The sequence below is a fragment of the Cervus canadensis genome, chromosome 28, assembly GCF_019320065.1.
Source record: "Cervus canadensis isolate Bull #8, Minnesota chromosome 28, ASM1932006v1, whole genome shotgun sequence".
Classification (NCBI taxonomy): domain Eukaryota; kingdom Metazoa; phylum Chordata; class Mammalia; order Artiodactyla; family Cervidae; genus Cervus; species Cervus canadensis.
In genome coordinates this window covers 41931284-41946434 of record NC_057413.1, presented here as the reverse complement: position 1 = coordinate 41946434, position 15151 = coordinate 41931284, and the positions used below count along the sequence as shown (strand labels likewise).

The 15151-nt window shown below is 43.0% G+C and overlaps 1 pseudogene; it reads right to left on the bottom strand.

The window, feature by feature from the left end:
* Positions 1–13800: 13800 nt before the first annotated feature.
* Positions 13801–14421, bottom strand: LOC122429291 (annotated as a pseudogene).
* Between the last annotated feature and the right edge of the window lie 730 nt (positions 14422–15151).

Genomic DNA, 15151 nt, shown 5'->3' with positions numbered 1-15151 from the left:
GGCATGGCAACCCACTCCAGTACTCTTGCCTGGAGGATCCCATGGACAGATGAGCCTGGTGGGCAATAGTCCATGGGGTCACAAAGATTTGGACAGGACTGAAGTGACTTAGCATGCACGCACATAGGAGCTGCCCCATATATTTCTAACTCCTTTGGCTGTAGTAACTCAGGTTTTCAAACCTTTAGGGTGGTGACTCACCATAAGACATGTATTTTACAGAGCAATGCTGCACACTCAGGGGCCTGCCAGGTGGCCCAGTGATAAAGAATCCACCTCCAGTGCAGGAGACACAGGAGACTCGGCTTTGATCCCTGGGTCAGGAAGATCCCCTGGAGGAGGGCCTGGCAACCCACTCCAGTATTCTTGCCTGGAGAATCGCATGGACAGAGGAGCCTGGCGGGCTACAGGCCATAGGGTCGCAGAGTGGGACACAACAGCAGCGACTGAGCAGACACGCAGCCCTCATACATACACGATGGAGACTAATGATTTCAGAAGACAGTTACTTATCCTGACTGTGGGCATTCTGATATCTTCTGTTAGATTGTATTCTGATTCTATTTCATTTTTTTTAAATACAGTTAACCCATTAAGTTGATTTCATGACCCACTGACAAGTTTTGACCTACAGTTTGGAAACCCTTTTAGTTCATTTAATACATGTACACACAGGCATATACAAACTCCTCTGAGGTAAAACCTGTTATTGTATCCATTTTTTTCTGAAGAGAGAATTCTGGCACAGAGAGGTTTGATAACTTGCCTAAGCACACTCAGCTAGGGATAAAGTGGGAGAACCCGGATTCTAACCCAGGTTGCCAGCTTCAAAGACAATCCTCTGAACTACTCTCTTACAGGGCCTCTCTCACCCCACCTGCCACATGGTGGTAAGTATCTGCTGACAGATGTCTCTGCTCCTCCAAAGGAGTGATTCAAGTTGTATTTGAACAGAGTGCTCTGTTAAGATTATTGGAGCATTCAAGGTTACAGCAGATTTAGGGAGCAGCAGTTATATTTTCTGACTCATATGTCACAATGAACAGTAGTTCTGTGTGAAGAGCATAGACTTCCCAGGCACATAATTCTGGGTTCATATACCTACTCCACACCAGGGACAGATCCAGACTTCTGGGGGCCAAAAAGTGAAAGTCCCTCAGTTGTGTCCTACGCTTTTCCATCCCATGGCCTATACAATCCATGGAATTCTCCAGGCCAGAATACTGGAGTGGGGGGTAGCCATTCCCTTCTCCAGGGGATCTTCCCAACCCAGGGATCAAACCCAGATCTCCCGCACTGCAGGAGAGTTCTTTCCCAGTGGGAACCGAAGTTTTATGCAATTTTGAAAGCTCTTCCTAAGGAGCAGAATAGAGCTCATGGATTCAGAATTAAGAGCAGTACTTTGAAAGGGGCCCGTGCAAGAGAGGGCTCTGGGGCTTAAGCTTCCTTAGCTTCCTGTTTATTTGCCTCTCTGCCCTTTATCAGCCCCTTGTTTCTGACACTCAGTTTTATAGTCTCTGAGATAGGAGTAACGATTCCTATTTCTCTTGGCTGCCAGACGATCAGCTGAAAAACCCCAGCTGAAGAACCTAATACGATATTCACTGATTAGGTACTCAATAAGTACTTGTTAATAGTAATAATAATAAAAATAATTAAAAGAATACTTCATTTAGAATCCAATTTTAAAGCAAGGTTTCAAAATAAAAACATGATATGGAGAAAACTTATTTTCTCGATTCATTTAAGCCCAGCTCTGCAACTCAGCTCTCCCTGGAGTCCAATTATTTTGGTTTCTCCAAAGCTCTCTCTCCAAAGAGAGGTATAAGTAAGAATAAGGAAGCAGAGCATCCAAAAAACAAAGGCAGAAGTAGAGAAGGGTATCAAGGGAGAAAGTCTGCAGCAGGGGTCCCTGAAGGCCAGATTTCCAAGGCGTGGATGTCAACAAGGAGAAAAATTATTTAACTCTTTAAAGTCTTTCTCAATAACCCAGCACTTTTCTGGAGGTCCTATGGTTAAGGCTACAGACTTCCACTGCTGGGGGGTGCAGGTTTGATCTCTGGTCAAGGAACTAAGATCCTGTGTGCTCTGCAACACAGCCAAGAAGGAATTAAAAAAAAATTTTTTTCTCAATAAACCAAAAAGGGCAGATTTCAAGATGCATTTTGGTATTGAGAGAGCAGGCAGCTGGACGTATTCTGTGCTGGCAGAGTCAAGCTTTAGTCACCTGTATTCAGACACTTTATGCTTGTTCTGCTGTGTCCTGAGGGATTATCAAAAAGCAAGAGGCTTCTGGAGTCAGCTTCCTGCACCTAGAGAACCAACAGTATTTGCAGAAAAGCATGAGGTCACTTTGCCTTCCACTTACATCTTATATTCTCCTTTCAGAGTTTGAGATTCTAAAAAAAGGAGGTATGTTAATATAGAGTTACACGAAAATATAACGGGAGTCTTTCTCAAACATGTGGCTTCTCTTGGCAACCTGTGTAGGGTTTTTTTGTTTAGGTGACTGTTGTGTCATTTCGGTAATAACTAATACGTGGGGATGTGTGGAAAGAGAAAAGTCAAAAGATGGTAGGAGGTAATTAGATTAATTAGGTAATTAAGGGGAGATATGTGGGTGATTATTAAGTTTCTGGCTACCTACATTTAGGCATAAGCACGTTTTATTTTTCTTAATAGTTACAATGACTCATACCCTTTGTGATTCAACCATCACAAACTCTTCACACTTCCCCCCAGAAATTCCTCTGTGTAAGGCTGAAGATGAAACAGCCCCTTTCCTACTCGTTGGCAAAATGATTTCTTTCCTTTGTCATGTCTCAAAGTGTTAGTCACTCAGTAGTGTCCAACTCTCTGTGACCCCATGGACAGTAAGCCCACCAGGCTCCTCTCTCCAAGGGATTTCCCAGACAAGAATACTGGAGTGGGTTGCCATTTCCTTCTCCAGGGGATCTTCCCGACCCAGGGATCAAACCCCGGTCTCCCACATTGCAGGCAGATTCTTTCCCATCTGACCCACTATGTCTATTTATCAACTAAAGGCATCAGCCAGTTCTGGACGCATCTATTGCCTCTAAATCCCTGTTTCCCCTGATTCTCATCCACAGCACCTATGTCGGGAGGCTGCTTTGCAGTATTAACTGGTGGCTTTTGTCCCCAGCATCTTCTTTTCTCTCTGGTCTTTCCTCCCATTTGGTGAACTTAATGTTTGTTTTCTGAAATCAGGGAAGGGTGGACTCTGCTGAAAGAGGAGTCTTTTCCTGGCTTTGAGAAACAGAAAGAAGGACTCCTGTGGGGAGACAACACGGAAGGTTGGCCAGAGTTGACTTGACCTCTGGATAAGCTCAGGGTCCTCAGACTGAGGAGAGGGTGACTGGGGAACTCAGGAGCTAGTGCATTCCACACAAGGCCCGGTTCTGTGCCCACATTACCAGACCAGGCCTTCTGGGTGGACTTAGAAATGGGATGAGAAGAGCCCCCTGATAACTGTTTCGGCATCTTCAGTGGTTGCTAGGCAAAATTTCACACAAAGAGGCTGTGTGGCCACCATCAGGCTGCCCTGCTGCTTTAATCATTCCCAATGATCGCTTTGGACAAAGTCCGGAAAAACGTAGCAGGGGGGAAATGTGAATACATGAGGAGGATGAAGGGAAACATTCAGATCCCTATAAAAACTAGGATTCATAAAGACCATAAGCTCTCAGTACATTTCAGCCTGGCCAGCATCACAGGTGATATTCAGGAGCAGAAAGTCACTCCCCCTTGTGTCTTGTCACTACAGGAGTCCCTGGAAGTTAGATATGACTCAGGGGAAGAGCCACTGGTGTAGAATGGCCCTACACATCTAATTGCAACCTGTGATAATTGCTACTCCGGCAAAGCACACACAGGAAGCCCTGCAGACTGGTCTGGGGGGACAGGGAAGGATGCCCTGAGCGGAGACTTGAAGGGTGAGTTAGAGATAGCTGTTTGTGAAGGTAGAAAGACAATGCAGTCCCTGGACTGGCAATTACCCGGTGAGCCACCCAGAACCACTTATGAAAGAGCACCATGAGGAAAACAGCAAGGGAAGGAGGATCAAGGACTGATCAATAGCGGCAAATGCTTCAGAGAGGTCAAAGCAACAAGAAGACTGTTGGATTAAACACGGGAGACTTTGTGTTGCCTTTGTCAAGAGTAGTTTCAGCAGATTGAGGGAAGAAAGAAAAGTTGTGGGAGGCTGAGATGTGGGAGGTGTAGAAATAAAGATGGTAGAAAGAGAGATACTTTCATGAAATTTGGCTGTGAAGAGAATGGTAAAAAGGCAGTAGTGGGAGCTGGATAGGAGGTCAAAGGAAGAGGCTTTCAGGTTGGGGAACTTTAATAGACATTGACAGGAAGCCCAAGTAGAGAGAGCAGGTGAAGGAGAGAGGATGGAGTGGGGGCGGGCCTTCATTAGCAAATGGGAGGTAGGAAGTGAACCAAGCCGAAGCCCATGTAGGAAACTGGTCTAAATAGGTGGAGAAAAGGCTGGACAAGGGTGTCAAGTGGCTAACTGGGGTGGATCAGTGGGTGGGAAGGGTTAGTGAAATCAAAGAATTGGAGAAAGCAGATCTGAAATAGCCAGTAGAATCGGTACGAATTCCATTTGCGCAAGCAAAGCCTTCTGTCTCTGTACCTGTATTTCTGTTTTGAGCTCTGATTCCTCTAGGTGGCAGAGGCTTCATCTCAGTCAATTCAAGAAGAGGTGGCAGGGAGGCTGCTGGGTTCAGGAGCCTGGAACTCAGAGAAGAGATGTGGGCTGTAAACATTCCTTGATCAGAACACAGGGTTTGTCTCTGGAGCCTCAGAAGTCATGGACAGGCCTCAGGGAGAGTGAAGAGAATAAAGCATGACACTTGGGGGAAGACCCAGTAGAGGAAGAAGAATCAGCAAAGGTAACTGGGAAGGTAGGAAGAGAAGCCGGAGACTGTCATGTCACAGAACTAAGGGAAGTGAATATTTTAAGTGAAATAAGAGGTCAACCAGGATTGGGATTATAAAATATTCATGGGTATCATGTCTTCTTTCTTTGGGTTGGGATATGAAACACAAGATATAATCATAGTGTGTGTTAGTTGCTCAGTTGTGTCCGACTCTCTGCAACCCCATAGACTGTAGCCCACCAGGCCCCTCTGTCCGTGGGATTCTCCAGGCAGAAACACTGGAGTGGGTTGCCATTTCCTTCTCCAAAAGGAGCTATAGAAAGAAAGAAAGTGAAATCACTCAGTCATGTCCGACTCTTTGCAATCCCATGGACTGTAGCCTACCAGGTTCCTCCATCCATGGAATTTTCCAGGCAGGAGTACTGGAGTGGGATGCCATTTCCATCTCCAATAATCATAGTACCTACTATTTATAGAGTACATAGTGCCTGATTATGTCATTCAACTAACCAATCATATATTAACTGAGTATGACTGTAGAGAATTTTTATTCTTATGAGGGCAGAGCTGGGGACCACCCAGATAAGCACTGCTAGTGGTTACAGAGTCTCAGAGAAGGAGGCAGATAGCAAAAGCTCAGTGCTTAAAAAAAATGCTACACCAGTTTGTTCAGCTTCAATAATGAGGAGCAGGTGGAGAAACAGCAAGAGAGAGAGCAGCTTATTCTAAAAAGTTTGAAGATTAAGCTTTGAGGGGAGTTCCTGGGTGGTCCAGGCTTTATCCTTCCACTGCAGGGGGCACAGTTTCAATCCCTGGTCAGGGAACTAGGATCCCATATTCGACATGGCACAGCCAAAGGGGAAAGAAAAGATTAAGATCTGAGGGTCTTGAAGCAGTCTGAGATTCAATCTTAAGATTTAGGAAGTGAGGACTCTGTTCATCACCATGTCTTCTCACAAGACATTCAGGATCAGCAATTCCTGGCCAAGAAACAAAAACAGAGTCGTCCCATTCGGAAGTGGATTTGGCTGAAAACTGAATTAGATAGAACTCCAAGAGGAGAACAAGCTGGGTCTATAAGGAATTGCACAAGGAGATGGAACACATATTTATTTTATATTAAGTCACTTGTTTTCTACCATATCACTGAAAACATCAGTCTCTGGACAGCTAGATGTGTTTTCTTGAGAAAATGATTTTTCTCTTAGTTGATTGACTCAGTAATAAATATGTGAGAACTTTCGTCAGTTAAAAAAAAAAGATTTAGGAGGTGAAAACTGTGAATTTCTGTTTGGAACAAGTTCACCTACAGGCAGGGCTTCCATAGGTGGTGCAGTGGTCAAGAATCCGCCTGCTGCTAGTACAGGAGACTCAAGAGATGCAGGTACAACCCCAGGGTCAGGAAGATGCCCTGGAGTAGGAAATGGCTACCAACTCCAGCATTCTTGCCTGGAAAATTCCATGGATTGAGGAGCCTGACAGGCTACAGTCCATAGGGTCACAAAGAGTTGGACTCGACTGAGCAGGAACTCACAGACATCCATAGGCACTGATGCCTGTTCTGATGTGCAGAAAGGGAAGCACCCTGAGAGAATCTCCTTTCTGTAACAGAGTGCAACTGAAAACAGGATGTTAGGGATTAAATCAGATTATCCATGGATGAATGGAGTTCACTGTGAAAAAAGAAAGATCCCTTTCATTATTAATTCTTTTTTTTTTTCTTGGTCATGCTGTGCAGTTTGTGGGATCTTAGTTCCTCCACCAGGAGTTGAACCTGGGCCCCAAAATGAAAGTGCCCAGGCCTAACCAGTGAACCTTCAGGGAATTCCTAATTTGACCCATTTTAGATTAATTTATTTTGGTATATCCATCACTGAAAAATTATACAATGAGGCAGTTCCACTTGTCCATATGTGGAAGGATTTTTCGATATCTTTTTCAGTGAAAAATACAAAGGTACAAAGCAGTGTGTTTGGCGTGCTCTTTTCAGAAAAGGATCTATACGGGTATATTTTGCATATACAAAGAATATGGAAAAAACAAGAAACTGGTGACAAAGGTGGCCTGTGGGGAGGAGAGCTTGGTGACCTGGGATCAGAGCAGAGAGTTTTCATTGTATATTTTTCTGAATGTTGTACCAAGTACTATTTATTTAGTAAGTAAATATATGTAAACATGTAAAAGATGCCTTTGGTGAATCATTTTGCAAGTTTCATTTGTAATACAAACAGCCACTCCCTAATTTGCTTTGGAAATGTTGACATTTGTGTACTGGATTTTCTTAAATACCAGAGTCTGCAAGCCACACCCTGAATGCCCTAAATTTGAGGTCACCGACAAAACCAGCCATGCAAGTGTGATTTTCCAAAAGGTCAAACTGCTTCAAGCAGCAAGGGGCTTAAAACATTCCCAGCCTCTGAGAAGGTCAGAGAGAAGGGCCCTTGGAGAGAATTGGTATAATCCTCTTCTTTCTAAAGAGGCTGAAGGGGAAGAGTCTTGCCTAACAACGAGATAATGCCATTTTGTGGCTTTATAAATATGGGAGAAAAAACCATCTCTCTGCCCATATCTACATAAAGAACTCAAAAAGGATACACAGAACACTAATAGCAGCTAACTATGTAGAGAGGGAAGGTGAGGGATGGGAGGGTAGGAGACAGAGGTAGGAATGAGATTTTTCACTTTGAACCTTTTATAATCCTTGAACCATTTTTTGAACAACACAAACCTTTTTAAAAGCTGTATAGGGATGTCCCATGTGGTCTAGTGGTTAGGGCTCCACAGTTCTGCTGCAGGTGTAATGGGTTCCATCCCTGGTCAGGGAAATAATATCCTGCATGCTGCATAGCATGGCCAAAACTAATAAAAATAAAATTTTTCAATTAATAATATAAAAGCTTTGTAAAGAGAGATGGGGGCTTTCCTGGTGGTTCAGATGGTAAAGAATCTGCCTGCAATACAGAAGACCCAGGTTTGATCCCTGGGTCAGGAAGACCCCCTGGAGGAGGAAATGGTAACTCACTCCAGTATTCTTGCCTGGAGAAGTCCATGGACAGAGGAGCCTGGTGGACTACAGTCCATGGGGTCGCAAAAAGTTGGATAAGACTGAGCAACTAACACTTTCAAAGACAGATGAACGTGACATCTATGTGACTTACAATTCAGTTTTCAAAGAAGACATCCTGAGGCGATGGGCTCAGAGATAAATGAAGAATCTGGTGTTGAAATCACAGGTAAAATCCTGCTGCTTCAAATGCCCATGGCAGTAGGACTTATTTTGCCATATTGAGATTTGTTTGAAATAACATGGGCCATCAGCTTGGCTTAGATCCTGTTTTTGATTATAGACAGATTTGTCAAAACCGCGCAGTAGCAGCTCCTTACTAGTCTGTGGATTCACTCTCATGGAGACACAGGGCAGGACAAAGATCAATAAACAGGAAGTCAGCAAAGCTGGGTCTAACCGAACTTCATATTTTAATTCACCTATGACTTCAGGTCTCCTTAGGCCAGTTTTCACACCTGTAACATGGAAGGATTAGAGGAAATGATCTCTAGCTCTGATAAGACTGAAGTCTGAAATAGCTCTTAGCAGTTTAGAACAAAGGGGGAATTTATGAGAACTTCATTCCTTTGACTTGAAGCTACAAGAATGAGCAAATGATCCTCTTGGCCCTTTTCTCCTACACCCGCCCCGCCCCATGATCATTAGTTAGATCTGTGTTCTTCACTATTCAACAAACATTTCTGATGGAGAGTCACAATGATATTTAAGGACCCAAGTCCTGTAATAAAGAAACTCATATAGGGAACTCTCTGGCGGTCTAGTGGGTAGGGGAACTTCCTAGGTGGCGCTAGTGGTAAAGAAGCCACTTGCCAGTGCAGGCGTACGAGACGCAGGTTCGATCCCTGGAGGAGGGCATGGCAACCCACTCCAGTACTCTTGCCTGGAGAATCCCATTGGACAGGGGAGCTTGGTGCGCTACAGTTCATAGGGTTGCATAGAGTTGGATGTGACTGGAACGACTTAGCATGCACGCACGCCAGTGGGTAGGACCCAGTGCTTTCGCTGCTGTGGCACAGGTTCAATCCCTGGTCAGGTACCTGAAATCCCACAAGCTATGTGGCATGGCCCCCCAGAAAAAAAAAAAAAAAAAGAAAAGAAAAAGTGGAAAAAAGAAACTTACATAATTTTACTTAACCCAGCATTTTCCAAACTTACGTATATGGAACACTTTAGTGTGTCCTATTACTTCTATTTAGAACAACTGGGATTCACATGCCTCTATTTTTAGGGAATACATGAGATCAGCTATCATCTGGCAGTTAAGACAGTTCTGGGGCTTCTGCAAACATGGGAAGATTGAGCACATTCCTAAGGGAGCCTGAGAGTCTTGTGATTCATCTCTCCACCCCACCAACTGAAAGAAAATTTTTCAACAATGGGAGCCTCAGAAACTCACTCATTTTATAGGAAGGTTCCCATCTAAGTACAAAGAGATCAATGGACATCTGATCCTATTCACCTCTGACTTTCAGATTTATTTTTTCTTTGGGGAACTTGCTTCTGTCATCCTTTTTGTTCAGAAATTGTAGTTCTCTTTCTCTCCTTGCTGCAAAAGGTTTAATTCTCTCCCTCCAAATGTTTTCACTCTGAAAACAGACAGGTAGGAAAAGTGTATGCAATGTGCCACACTTCACATTCTGCATTTGTTTTTGAGATTTTTTGCCCTTAATTTCCAAAGAAACACTGACTCATAATCACACATGCGCGCACACACGCACAGAGTCATTTGGAAAAAATTAATTTAAAATCTGTTTTTCTTAAGACTTCTCAATTATTTTAGCCCCATCACTAAGCATTCAGTTTAAAGAAAATAAAAACTCTAAGTAGACAAAATCATGACCAAAGCTATCATTGTACAGTGTATTGGTGGCATATCTGGAAGTCTGAAACCGAGAAGCAATATGAAAAGTCACTTTTGCATTTAGTATTTTTTTTTTTGAGTTTTCAGGTTTGTAGCCTAAGCATTAAGATAAAACTGACCAGGTGGCAGGGCCAGCTGATTATACGAAGGCTTCCCTTAAGAACTACAGTTGCAAGTAAATTCTTTTTCTCCTGACCAGCCTTTATTATTGGCAGTTACCACATAGTATATGGTGTCCCCTTGTGCTCTCCTGGGACAGTGGGAAAGACATGTAAATGAGAAGGCAGCTGGAGAGGGGTGGAGGAGATACCCACCGACTCTCCCACTCTGCCTACCTTAGCACCAGTTCTCTGATGGGTTGTCATTTATTTATTTGGCTGCGTTGGGTCTCAGTTGCGGCTCCAGAGACCCAATCTTTGTTGTGTCATGTGGCTCAGTAATTGGGAGCATGGGGTTTGTTGCTCTGCAGCACATGGAATCTTTGTTCCCTGACCAAGAATCAAACCCACATCCCCTGCATTGCGAGGAGGATTCTTTTTTTTTAAAACATGCATATCATTTTATTAATTATTTTCGGCTGTGCTGGGTCTTCACTGCTGGCCAGTTGCGGTGAGCAGGGTCTTCTCTAGCTGTGTACGTGGGCCCCTCATTGCAGCGGCTTCTCTGGTGCAGGCCACAGGCTCTAGGTGCTCGGGCTTCAGAAGTTGCAATATATGGGCTCAGGAGTTGTGGCTCTCGGGCTCTAGAGCACAGTCTCAGTACGCGGCACCCAGGCTTTGCTGTCCTGCAGCATGTGGGACCTTCCTGCATCAGGAATCGAACTTGAGTCTCCTGCACTGGCCGGAGGATTCTTTACCACTGAGGCACGAAGGTAGCCCAGCAAAGAGGATTCTTAACCACTGGACCACCAGGAAAGTCTCTTTGGTGGGTTGTCTTAATTCACCTGGGACATATTTACTGAAAGATGTGGTTGAATTTTAAAGAGAAGGGCATAAAATTAACTGGGAGGGAAATAAACAAAGAGAAAAAAAATAAACATAATGGGGAAGAGATTACTTAGGATAATGCAGGGTGTGGTGGTTAATTTTATGTGTCAACTTGGTTAGTTTATGGTGCCCTGTTTGGTCAAACATTCCAGATGTTGCTGTGAAGGTATATTTTAGAATCATTAACACGTATAATCACTTGACTGTTAAATTAAGCAGATTACCCTTCATAATGTGGGTGGGCCTCATCCATTCAGTTGGAAGCCTTATGAGCAAAGACCCGAGGTTTGCCAAGGGAGAAGGAATTTTGCCTCAAGATGATAGAAATCCTGCCTGAGTTTCCAGCTTACTTGCCTACCCTGTGGATTTCAGACTTAAGGCTGCAAACCCTTGCCTGAGTTTCCAGCCTGTCCTACAGATTTAGAATTTGCTGGCTCTCCCCAACTCTGATGTTTAAAACAAATCTGTTTCTCTCTACTCTGTTGCCTGTTTCTCTGGAGAACGCTGGCTAACACAGAGAACTCTAGGAAGGATGATCCTACAGCAAAAAAAAAAAAGAGCTGTTTGACCATAATCTGATAAAAGCTATCCAGTTTGACAGAGAACGTGCAGATAAATCAGTGACAGATATCTTAAAACAAAACTATGCAAGGGAAAAAATCGAAGCAATTGTTAACTTCAGGGAAAACAAAAAAAATGACTTAAGACAGGGTAGTGGGACTTCCCTGGTGGTCCAGTGGTTAAGACTCAGCACTCCCAATGCCAGGGGCCTGGGTTTGATCCCTGGTCAGGGAACTAGATCCCACATGCCACAACTAAGAGTTAGCATGCTGCAATTAAAAGATAACTGCATGTCACAACTAAGGGTCCTGCATGCTACAACAAAGATCTAAGATCCTGAGTGCCTCAACTAAGACCCAGTGGAGCCAAATAAATAAATAAATATTAAAAAAAAAAACGACAGAGTCATTTGGTTCAGTTATAAACACTGAATTAAAAACAATCTTTTATAATTGAAGTACAGTTGATTAACAATGTTGTGTTAGGTTCAGGCATACAGCAAAGTGATTCAGCTTTACATATATATAAGAAATGCACATATATTCTTTTTCAGATTATTTTCCATTATGGATTATTACAATATGCTTTGCTGTGTTATACAGCAGCTCCTTGTTTTATCTATTTTTTCTATAGTAGTGTGCATCTGGTAATCTCAAGTTCCTAATTTATTCATCTCCTTTCCTCTGTGGTACCCATAAATTGGTTTTCTATGTCTGTGCCTCTGTTTCTGTTTTGTAAATAAGTTCATTTGTATCATTTTGTTAAACTCCACATATAAGCAATATCATATGATATCTACCTTTCTCTGATTTACTTCACTTAGTATGATAATCTCTAGGTCCATCCATGATGTTGCAAATGGCATTATTTCTTTTTATGGCTGAGTAATATTCCATTGTATGTATGTACCACATCTTCTTTATCCATGCCTCTGTCAGTGGACACTCAGGTTGCTTCCGTGGCTTGGCTATTGTAAATAGTGCTGCTATGAAAACTGGGGTTTTCATAGCAAAAAGATATGCATATCTTTTTGAGCTAGAGTTTTTGTTTTTTCCAGATATGTCCCTAGGAGTGGGACTGCTGGATCATGTGCTGGATCATCTTAGTTTTTTAAGGGACCTCCATACTGTTCTCCATAGTGCACCAACTTACATTCCCACCAACAGTGTAGGAGAGTTCCCTTTTCTCCACACCCTCTCCAGCATCTATTATTCGTAGACTTTTAGAAGATGGCCATTCTGACTGGTGTGAGGTGATACCTTATTGTAGTTTTGATTTACATTTATATAATAATTAGCAAAGTTGGGCATCTTTTCATGTACTGTTGGCCATCTGTATGTCTTCTTTGGAGAATAAAATATTGATTTAAGGAAAATGACAGTGGTGGAAGAAGTTATATGGAAGTTGTGGTGCAACTAAGTAAAATCTTCATCTTCACTGAGGAAGTTAAAAAATATCTAAAACTGGAAATTTAAGAAAAAGCAATGTTATTTAGAAACAAGGTGATAAATAACAGAAGAAACAACTAAAAGCATTGAAAGCAGCTGCTTGCTGATTAACTCCAGTGGCAGTGGGTGGGGCAAGGAACTGCTATTTATCATTATAATATTGTAGATAATTTTGTGCTTTTCAAGTCCATACTACTTCGATAAAAATAAAAATGAAATTAACATTACATGAGTCCAATGTGGAAAATTTGGAAAGTACAGAAAAGTATAAGAAAGAGATAATAACCACTCATAATCCTTCCAACTCAGAGGAAGTAACTATGTACATATTTGAGGAATAGGATTATTAAATGAATTTGATATTAAGCTTTTAAATTTGAGGATTTAATTTGAGGGTTTTAAACTATCATAACTTAGATATAAATGGACAAATACTATAACAAAAGTATGATACTGGAGACTTCCCTGGTGGTCCAGTGGCTAAGGCTCCCAATGCACGGGGCTTGGGTTCAACCTTTGGTCAGGGGATTAGGACCCAAAGTCCCCGCATGCCACAGTGAAGATGGAAGACCCTACGTGCTGCAGCTAAGACCCAGCACGGGCAAATAAATAAATATTTGAAAATAGAGTACAATAGTGTCTGTGAAATATTACAGGTATAATTACAGATAGTAATAATCATGTACAGTATGACCCCATTTGTGTTTATGTGTGCATTAGAAAGTAATTTGTACGCCTGAAACTGATATAAAGAAAAAGGAAAATTGCTAACCACTTGGCAGTTAATTTATTCTACTGAAATCTGTGATTCCCAATATACTACTCAACATACTCACAATAAACATTATTACCTGCAATGATAACTTTCAGCCAGGTGAGGCCATCTAGTTGCTTAAAAGGAGTTCATTAAAATAAATAAAACATAATTGGGGGGGAGGCGGTTGTTTTTAGTGACTGAAACAAGACAGACCTAAAACTGCAGCTTTTGGGAGAACCATCTGTTCTTGCAGTCTTGTATCTCTCCTCGGACTTGAACTTGGCCTCTCGTTGGGCCTTGCGTTTGAGAACAGGTTCTCTGAAGACGTCCTCGTTGACTACAGCTTTGTCCAAGGGGTTATCCACGGAGTACTTTGTGGGCCTGAGTTGATTGGAATGATAAACTTTCACAAAAGACTTGATCTTTGACTTCTTGGCAGTTTTCTTCTTGCCCATGGCACTTGTCACTTTGCAGGGATAGCAATCAATTCCAGCCACCAGAACATGGTTGTAGATGCGGTCTGAGGTGCCATCATCAATGTTCTTCATGATGACTGCTTTGCGTTCGGAGTAGTGACCAGCCAGGACCAGCATCACATTCGGGGTATCATGAACTTGCCTATTTTGGCAGCAACCTCTCAGGGCTACAGCAGAAAGCACAAAATACTAGAAGGAAAGAAAAGAAAAGGGAAGGAGGGAAGGAAGGAAGCAGTCTGAAGGAACACCTACCAAAATGTTGCTCGGCAGTGATTGGGGCTGGGATTGGAAGTAGGGTGGGCAAGTAAGGTGTTAGGACTCACAATGAAAGGAAACACACTCTCAGGATCAAGAGCATGCTAGCGCACGGGCTGTACCTGAACTCAGGGCCTTCTTCAGTGCTGCAGAGACATCCCTCGATGCCTCACTTGCCTCTGTCTTTGCCCTGATGGATTGTGGGCACTTTCTCCTTCTTTTTCACTCAGATATATGTTTACATTCCTTATTACTTCAAGGGATGTGGGCCAGTGGCATTAGAACCACCTGGGAACTTGTTTGAAATCCAGAATCTTAGCTCTGCCCCAGACCTTCTGAATCAGAAACTGCATTTTCTTTCATTTTTTCCTTTCTGGCTGTACCACAAAGCATGCTGAACTTCCTTGACCAGGGAGAGAACCCGTGCCCCTTCCAGTGGAAGCCAGAAGTCTTAACCACTGGACCACCAGGGAAGTCCAGAATCTGCATTTTTAACTGAATCCCAGGGGATTTGTTTGCACACTGACGTCTGAGAAACACTGGGCTAGCAGGCACCATGCACGGTTCCCGCCCTCAACTGGAGGGAATATTCAGCAGCAGTTGATGTCATGGCCACCAGAGGGTTGGACACACACTGCCAGGGATAAGATGCCTATTCCCTAAGGGTCTGTGGTCTTTGCCAAGAGGCTGAGCTTCAGTTGGTGATACAATCACAGGTCAGCTTGACCGAGGAAGAGCAGGTATTACCTTTGGGACAAAGAACAATTCAGAGCAATGTTTAAAGAGAAGGAAAAGGTTAATGGGTTTGAAACTGGGAAAAGGAGCAAGACAGA